Below are 8,423 nucleotides of genomic sequence, written 5' to 3'. Positions count from 1 at the left end.
CTAGGGGGATTTCTACAGTCAGGCAAGGTCAGTGGCTGGGCTTCAAAGTCAGGCGGGACCAGTTGGAAGAGCCCTGTAGTTAGACAGGGACACTGGTGGAGCTCCACAGTAAGATGGGACATCTGGCTAGGCTCTGTGGTCTGACAGGGCTGCTATCTGGGCTCTGCATTCAGGTGAGCAGGGCTTCTAGCTAGGCTCTGCATTCAGGTGGGACTGCTGGTCATGCTCCCTGATTGAGCAGAGTGCTGGAAGTGCTCCCTGATCTGGCAGGGCTGCTGGCTGGGCTCCCTGGCATGACAGGGCTACTGTCTGGACTCTCTAGTCAGGTAGAGCCACTGAGTGTGCTGCATCGTTGGATAGGGCCAGTTGGAGGACCTTCACACTTAGGCAGGGCTGGATGAGTGGACTCTGGTTGGGCGAGGCTGCCAGTGGGGCCCTGTTTGGGTGAGGCCACTGGTGGAAATAGGGAGACTCCACAAAGATCTGCATGCTGCTGCTGAAATTCCCACAAATCTCTTTCTTTGTTCATAGCTCTCTCCTGTCAGTCTATCCAGGCCAGTTCCCCGAGTATTCCATAGGAAGTGAAACCAATTTGGGGCTTTTCTGTATGTCTCTGATATGCTGGGGAAATTGAACAGCCACCTCAGTCTCTCTTGCTCCCACTGGAGAAGTGATAGGCCAAGGGGATCTTCCTTGGCATGGCTCTGTGCTGGCTTGCTGGAGGTGCAACACAGGCCAAAGTGAAATCATTCCTCTTACCTCTTTTAATATAGATTTTCTGTTTCTATGCTCTACTGGGCGCTGCAATTTTATCCCAGTGATCTAGATTTCTCACAAAGGCATTCTTGTCTGTGAGTAGTTACTAACTCTGTAAGAAGACTAGAGAATTTCTGTGAAGGGTGTTGGGCTGGGGCCCTCCCATTCTGCCATTTCGCTGAAATCTGTGCATGTAGTGATTTTTTGTTAAAAAAAAAAAAAAAAAGCATCTATCAAAAACTCTTTTCGCGGGAAATAAGACATTTATAAGTGATTTCAATATTTTCCTCTGGTTAATTCACCTTCTTGCTAGAGACGTTTGAGAAGATCTTTTTGAAAGCTTTCATTTTTTTCAGTAATACATTGAGGGCAAGCTGTAGTGTGTGTTTTTTCCAAAGAAAATGTTTTTAGTTCTTTTTTTTATTTTCTAGAAACTGATTAACACCTGAATTAATTTCAACTTTGTCATGTTCATATTTCACTTGTTTAGAAACTTTTTAAACCAGAGTAAGAATTTTTATGTTTATGAGACCCTATGTATGCTCAATTGACTTTTGTTGTTCTTGTTTAGAAGAATTTTGGATGTATAGAAGAATGTTTTATAATAAATCAAATGTCTGATTAAACATTTTAGTGTAGTATATTAAGACATCTAAAGATGTTAGTGGTTCTTTTTTTAATCTTAATGTCATTACATCAAAAGAATATCAATGTCTTGTTGGTACCTAAAAACACCATGGTCTACCAGAATATTGAAAAATAGTATTGTGATCTCAGTTTCTTATCCAGAATTCTTCAATTAGATAAGTCATACAAAATCTGGAATTGTTACTCTAACTCTCTTCTCTTTGAGAAAACAAAGTAGAAATTTTCTTCCTTCTATGGAAAAATGAAGAAGGTAAAGTAGTATTCCTCTCTAACACCTTTTCAACTCTTTAAATAAAACACAGGCTGGGCGCAGTGGCTCACGCCTATAATCCCAACACTGGGAGGCTGAGGCAGGCAGATCACGAGGTCAAGAGATTGAGATCATCCTGGTCAACATGGTGAAACCCTGTGTTTACTGAAAATACAAAAATGAACTGGGCATGGTGGCGCACTCCTGTAGTCCCAGCTACTCGGGAGGCTGAAGCAGGGGAATCGCTTGAAGCCAGGAGGCGGAGCTTGCAGTGAGCCGAGATCGCACCACTGCACTCCAGCCTGGGCGACAGAGCAAGACTCCATCTCAAAAAAAAAAAGAAAAAAAAAGCCCACAAACTTTTTACTCACATCAGCAGCCCCCTAGTTACCTCTTCAACATCATGGAATACCATTCATCTCCTTGTCATGACACTTCGGCCACACTGGTTTTCTTTTTGGTTCCTGAATTGCTAGGCTCTTTTCTACCTGTGGACCTTTGCATAGAATATCATTGCAAGAAATGTTTTTTTCTCTAGAGCTGTGTCAGCTGGGTTTTTTTTTTAACTTTTAATTTTCATGGGTATATAGTAAGTGTATATACTTATGGGGTACATGAAATACTTTGATAAAGGCATGCAATGCTTAATAATTACACTGGGAAAATGGGGTATCCATCACCTCAAGCATTTATCCTTTGTGTTACAACCTATTATACTCTTTTTGTTATTTTAAAATGTACAATTAAACTATTATTGACTATAGTCACCCTGCTGTGTTATCAAATATTAGGTCTTATTCATTCTTTCTAATTATTATTTTGTATGTATTAACTATCCTCACTTCCCTCCCACAATCCCCCCTCATTCTTCCCAGCTTCTGGTAACCATCCTTCTACCCTCTCTATCTCTATTAGTTCAATTGTTTTAATTTTTAGGTCCCATAAGTAAGTGAGAACATGCGAAGTTTGTCTTTTTGTGTCTGACTTATTTCACTTCACATGATGACCTCCAATTTCATCCATGTGGTTACAAATGACAGGATCTCATTCTTTTTAATGGCTGAATAGTGCTCCCTTGTGTAAATATGCATTTTCTTTCTCCATTCATCTCTTGATGGACACTTAGGTTGCTTCCAAATCTTGGCTATTGTGAAAACTGCTGCAAAAAACAGTGGAGTGTAGATATCTCTCTGATATACTGATTTCCTATCTTCTGGGGTGTGTAGAGAAAACTCTTTAATCATATTTTTCCTGTACTCTCACACCACAATGGTCATCAACACAGGAGACTTCTGTGACCATATGTGTGCGATTCTTTTCCCTGCACACCAGGCAGCAGACATCAGCTGTTAATTCAGTTCAACACTACCCAGAGATAGTGTCATATCCTACAAGTTGAGGGCTCAGTCCCCAAGTCCTTCCCCCACCACACCAGTCTGGGCCTCTGTAACTTCCGACCAACCAACTTCAAGTTGGGGTTCCCATGACCCTCTCTTTGAGTTCAATTAATTTGTTGAAGTAGCTCCAAAAATTCAAGGAAACACTGACTTACATTTACTGGTTTACTATAAAGGATATTGCAAAGAATACAAATAAAGAGACATGTGGGATGAGGTGTAGGGGAAGGGGTGTGGAGCTTCCATGCCCTCCCTGGGCACACCACCTTGCAGGTACCTCCATGTGTTCAGGTATCCAAAAACTCTCTGAGCCCTGTGCCCTTAGATTTTCATGATGTCAGCATTCCTTCCCCCAGGGTATAGGGTGGGACTCCCCTCATGGGGGGGCCTTAAGACCCACATCAGAAAGACAAGCTAAGATTAGAGTCTTGCTTTGGGTCCAGTGAAAGGAGGGCAGAGGAAGGTCAGAGGCCCACTTCTGAGGCCTAACATACCCAACATTGTAACAAAAGACTGTAACAAGGGCTTTGGGAGCTGTAAGCCAGAATCCATGCATGAAAACCAATACATTTCATAACACCATGTGGGTACATACCTAGCAGCGGGATTCTTGCCATTCAGGTGGCAGGTGACTTTCTATGTCCCCAGAGAGGCCTTCCGTGACCACTCCATCTATAAAAACCACTGGTCACTCACTGTTTCATCACTGAATGTGTTGATTCATTGTCTCAATTTCACTACTGAATTTTATTTCTTCATCATTTATTTATTTATCTATGTATGTATTGCTTTCTGTTGCCTCCCTGTCTGCCTCATAAATGAGCCATGAAAAGAGAAACTGCCTTGTTCATTACTATATCCTCAGCACCTAGAACAATGCTTGGGACACAGTTGTCACTCAGGTAGCATTTGTTATGTGAGTGAATGAATGAATGAATGAATTCTCTTTCATATTAATTGTGGTAGGAAGAAATTGTCATAGTAGGCAGAGAGCTAGACGTAAGCAGCGAGAGTAGGGGAATCACTGAGGAAAAGGGAGGTCTGGAAAATCACATACCCTAGGGACCACCCGAAACACATATGCTGGATGTAAGCAAAGAGATGGGGAAATACTTATGTGGGAAGAATCGCCCAGAAATCACCCACCCTGCAATTAGCCTATTGGAATGTAGCTAGCTACACGCTGATAAAGAGGAAAAGAGGGTGAAGGTGAAATTCCTAAGAGATATGCAGGCATAAAAAGTACAGATTTAACTGCTATACTGCCTTCCTGGGGTGATGGTAATGAGCAATGTAGCCATTAGGTAGAATTTGTGTCCAACACCAGGTCCACACATGCACGCCAACTAATAGTAAGAGAGAATCCCACCAATCTGAGGCAGGAACTGGGCAGGGAAAAGGCAGGGACTTAAGGCAGCAGCAGGAAAAACTAGATGAAGGAAAAAGGTGGAGACTTAAGACAGAGACGAGAATTTCAAGAAAAAAATCCATCATGAAAACCCAGTGCAGAACTCTTGGGGCTACTGATGGCTCATTCTCTGTGAGTAGCCCACTATGCCCCATCTTTTAGAGTGTACTGTCTCTGTAAATGAACTCTCTGCTCTAATTCTGCTTCAATAAATTCTCTTTTTGGGCTAAGTGGTCTCTTGGTGGAATTCTTTCTAGCAAGTAAGTCTAGGAACCAAGGACTCTGCTCTTCCCAGTAACAAAATCACATTAATTATTTCCATGAACTTGTCGCCCAGGAGTATCTGGCTTCCCATCCCTGACACCTTTTAATCTCTCAAAAAACATCTGCCTGAGGTTATTCTACTCTTTACCTATTAAACTCTACTATTAAAAAAATCAAACTTATTCACATATATAGCATTGATGATTCTAAAAGCCTTATAGGTTTATCTCTCACATTGATATGTAATTGTTCTGAAATTTATTTTTGTGAGGAAGAAGTTGATATATGCTTTTTCCATGTGAACATCCAATGGTCCCATCCACTTCTCACTGCACCGCAATATCACATTTTTCATAAATCAGGTGAATCTGTTTCTGAACTCTCTATTCTGTGCCATTAGTAATTTTAATCTATATTTGAGCCACACTGTCTTAACTGCTGAATATAATGCATCACATGAGAATATAATTAATTATAGTTTTTAAGAGATCTTTATGTTTAGTGCAAGTCCTCTAGTTTTTTTTCTTCTTCTTCCTCAGGCTTGCCTTGCCCATTTCTAAACTTTTACATTTTCTTATAAATTTTAGCTTAATGTCATCCATTTCTGAAAAACAAAAACTCCTGCCAGTATCTGATTGAGATTGATTGAGTAGTTTAAATTAAAACTGTATGACAAAATATTTTTTAACCATTAAAATTATACATACAATGAACTCATAAAAACTGAAGAAAAACATTTTAGTAATATTAATAATAGCAAATAATATTATCCTAAGCATCATACATGAATAATTTTATTGAATTGTCATAAGTATATCAGAAATTTATTACTTTTACCATTTCATAGCTGAAGAAATGAGAGCTCAGATATATGATTTAGATTATGCAGTGTCACACAGTGAGTGACAGAGCTAAAAAAGAAATCCTAGTCTGTACTCTCATGAAAAAGTCAAAGTTTTAGTCACCTAGATTTATAAAAAGCATATTGAATGGAATTCTTCCTAAAATAAATCATAAACCTGTTTTGCCTTCTTGTAAACCTAAAGAATACAATCATATATTTTCATTTCCATTTCTGGTCACTATTATGAATATTAGTGATTTGCTTAAACCATAATACAGTGTTATCCTAGGGCTCTATTATCATACCTAGGATTATTTTCTGTTGCATTAAATTGTCTGAAAATAACCCAATCGTTCTTTTTTTAGCTTCTCTTTTGGACTTTTCTAACTTAAGTATGTTAACTTACCTTAACTCTTTCCACTTGTTTCTTGCTGTGTGTTTTTAAGTTGATTTAATAAACCATGTAATCCAAGCATTTTAATCTGGTCCATGAGGCTTTCTGGTATTTCTGGTCTGGAATAGCATTCTTGAAACTGTACTTAAAGGCAATCATCACATGAAGGCAATTTCCTACAGAGCAGCTAAATATAGCAAAGAAAATAAATAGAAAGAGTGGAGTCTCTGATGACACAGTTTGACAGGTGAACCAAACAATCTACTTGCCAAACAGGATAGAAAAATCTTTCTCTGAACTGGCATACTACATATTTAATGAAATATTTGTGTCTGATGACAAATTGATATTTTTTAAAATATATTTTATGTTAACCAGGTGCCTCAAAACATAACACTTTGCCCAACTTTTGAAATAACTGGTAGATTTATCCTGTATCCATGTACTGTTGTACTAATATTTTCCAAATATTCTGGCTTTAGAAAAATTTCACAATAGGTTTCTATTTCAAGATGAAAGATTTGCCATACATGCTTGTCTTTCATAATCCCTGAGTTTCCACTGAAAAAATAAAATAACTTAAAGTATTATAAATATGCAACCAATTAAGGAGAAAAGATGAGCACGTTAAAAAAAAAGTTTTTAAAAAGTTATGACAGATAAAAAGTAAACAAAGGAGTAAATGATGTAACAGGATAAAGAAAAGGTAGCCTAGAGGAGAGAGGCTCTAGAAGAGGGGAATGCAATACATTTTGAGGCAGAACTCTGGAGAGGCCCAGAATTCAAACTATGAAGTTGTCTGAATGAAACTCTGAATCCAGGACAATTGAGTTCATACTACATTCCCTAACTTTTCCAACCACATATAGAAACATGGACAGTCAGATAACTGTATCCTGTGTAAAAACATAAAAATAAAATAAAATTTTTTTTTAAATCAAAGGGTTCTTTCACAAAGAGGTTAATGAAGTATCTGAGACTACCTAAGGCAGAGCAATCAGACATCAATTTTTCCAGAGCAAAGACCTCTACATGTGGATACTGGGGGTCTTGAAACATACATGGCCTGCTCCCTTCTGTTTCTATAATGTGAAGACTATCAGTTAATAAGCCCACCTACCTTTCCAGAGCAGCCAAATGTCATGCATTACTACCAACTATTAGAGGAAATTTGGTAACAGGAAAGAAAGATAAAGCTAAAAACAAAAAGAAGAAGAACCTCTAATCATTTAACTTAGGAGAAAGAAGGATTTAAAAAAAAAAAAAAGAAAACTTAAGAACAGACAAAATTCTAGTTAGCTTCTGTAGAGAAACTTGAAGAGTTTTCATTTACATAAAATAAGCAGTGGAGGCCACGAAGAAAGACAAAAAACTGTTGGAAATTAAAAGTATGATAAAAACAAAAAGAAATAAAAATAAAAGAAGAATCAATTAAAGATAGAAAGATAAAACCTAAGATATATCTGGAAAGAAGAAAGAAGAGATTAAAACTTAGCAAAACATGAAAGAAAAAGAAAATTAATTTAGAAGACCCAGTGAGATGCAAAGAAATTTCCAAAAAACAAATTGACAGAAATAACTTATCAAAGAAAAAAACATCAAAAAAATTGAGACACTAATTTTGCAGAAGTGAAACACTGAATGCTACCATCGAATGCCAAAAACAATAAGTGAATGAAAGCCCATGCAATATCCTCATGGATGTTTAGAATACCAAAGAAATGGGGAGAAAATAAAATAAAATGAGATTACCTAGTAACTAACAAGAATACGGGGGTGTCTTAGTTCATTTATGTTGCAGTAAAAGAATACCTGAGGTTGGGCGATTAATAAAGAAAAGAGGTTTACTTGACTCACAGTTGTACAAGGTTGTACAAGAAGCATTGTATCAGTATCAAGCATGGTATCAGCATTTGCACCTGGTGAGGGCCTCCGAAAGCTTCTCCTCAATGGGAGAAGGTGAAGTGGAGAAGGCATCACATGACAGAGAGGAAGCAAGAAAGAGGAGGAAGTGCCAGGCTCCTTTCAACAGCCAGTTTTTGCAGAAATTAAGAATGAGAACTCACTGACATTCACAAGAATGGCACAAAGCTATTCACAAGGGATCCACCTCTATGATCCAAACACCTTCCATCAGTCCCCACCTCCAATGTTGGGGATCAAATTTCAACATGAGACTTGAAGGGGACAAGTAAACTATATCCAAATCTTAGTAGAGGGCATCAAATTTCTTAAAGATCCCCAGGATTTGTAAAGCCCTCCAAAGTCAGGGTAGGAATGGAGTTAGGAAATAATGCAATTATAGGTGAGGGAAAAATAAATAATAATAATTAATTAATCAAATTCAGAAATAAATCATAGAAACTTTCCAGAGTTAATAACAGCAATTCCTAAATTTCTTTACATTAAGTCAAAATATAGATAATACATTTATTTTATTTTATTTATTTTTTTTGAGACGG

At 37.8% G+C, this 8,423-nt stretch overlaps 1 long non-coding RNA gene across 1 annotated transcript; it reads right to left on the bottom strand.

Moving 5' to 3' along the window:
* Positions 1 to 2,748: 2,748 nt before the first annotated feature.
* On the bottom strand, positions 2,749 to 8,035 carry LOC117083529. Its single transcript, XR_004437112.1, has 3 exons — positions 7,819 to 8,035; positions 5,974 to 6,148; positions 2,749 to 5,327 (listed from the first exon to the last, which is right to left on the bottom strand). It is a non-coding gene; the product is annotated as an uncharacterized LOC117083529 (long non-coding RNA).
* Between the last annotated feature and the right edge of the window lie 388 nt (positions 8,036 to 8,423).

This window comes from Trachypithecus francoisi, unplaced genomic scaffold, assembly GCF_009764315.1.
Source record: "Trachypithecus francoisi isolate TF-2019V2 unplaced genomic scaffold, Tfra_2.0 Lachesis_group0, whole genome shotgun sequence".
Classification (NCBI taxonomy): domain Eukaryota; kingdom Metazoa; phylum Chordata; class Mammalia; order Primates; family Cercopithecidae; genus Trachypithecus; species Trachypithecus francoisi.
Note: the sequence above shows the minus strand (reverse complement) of the source record. Positions and strands in the feature narration are given on the sequence as shown.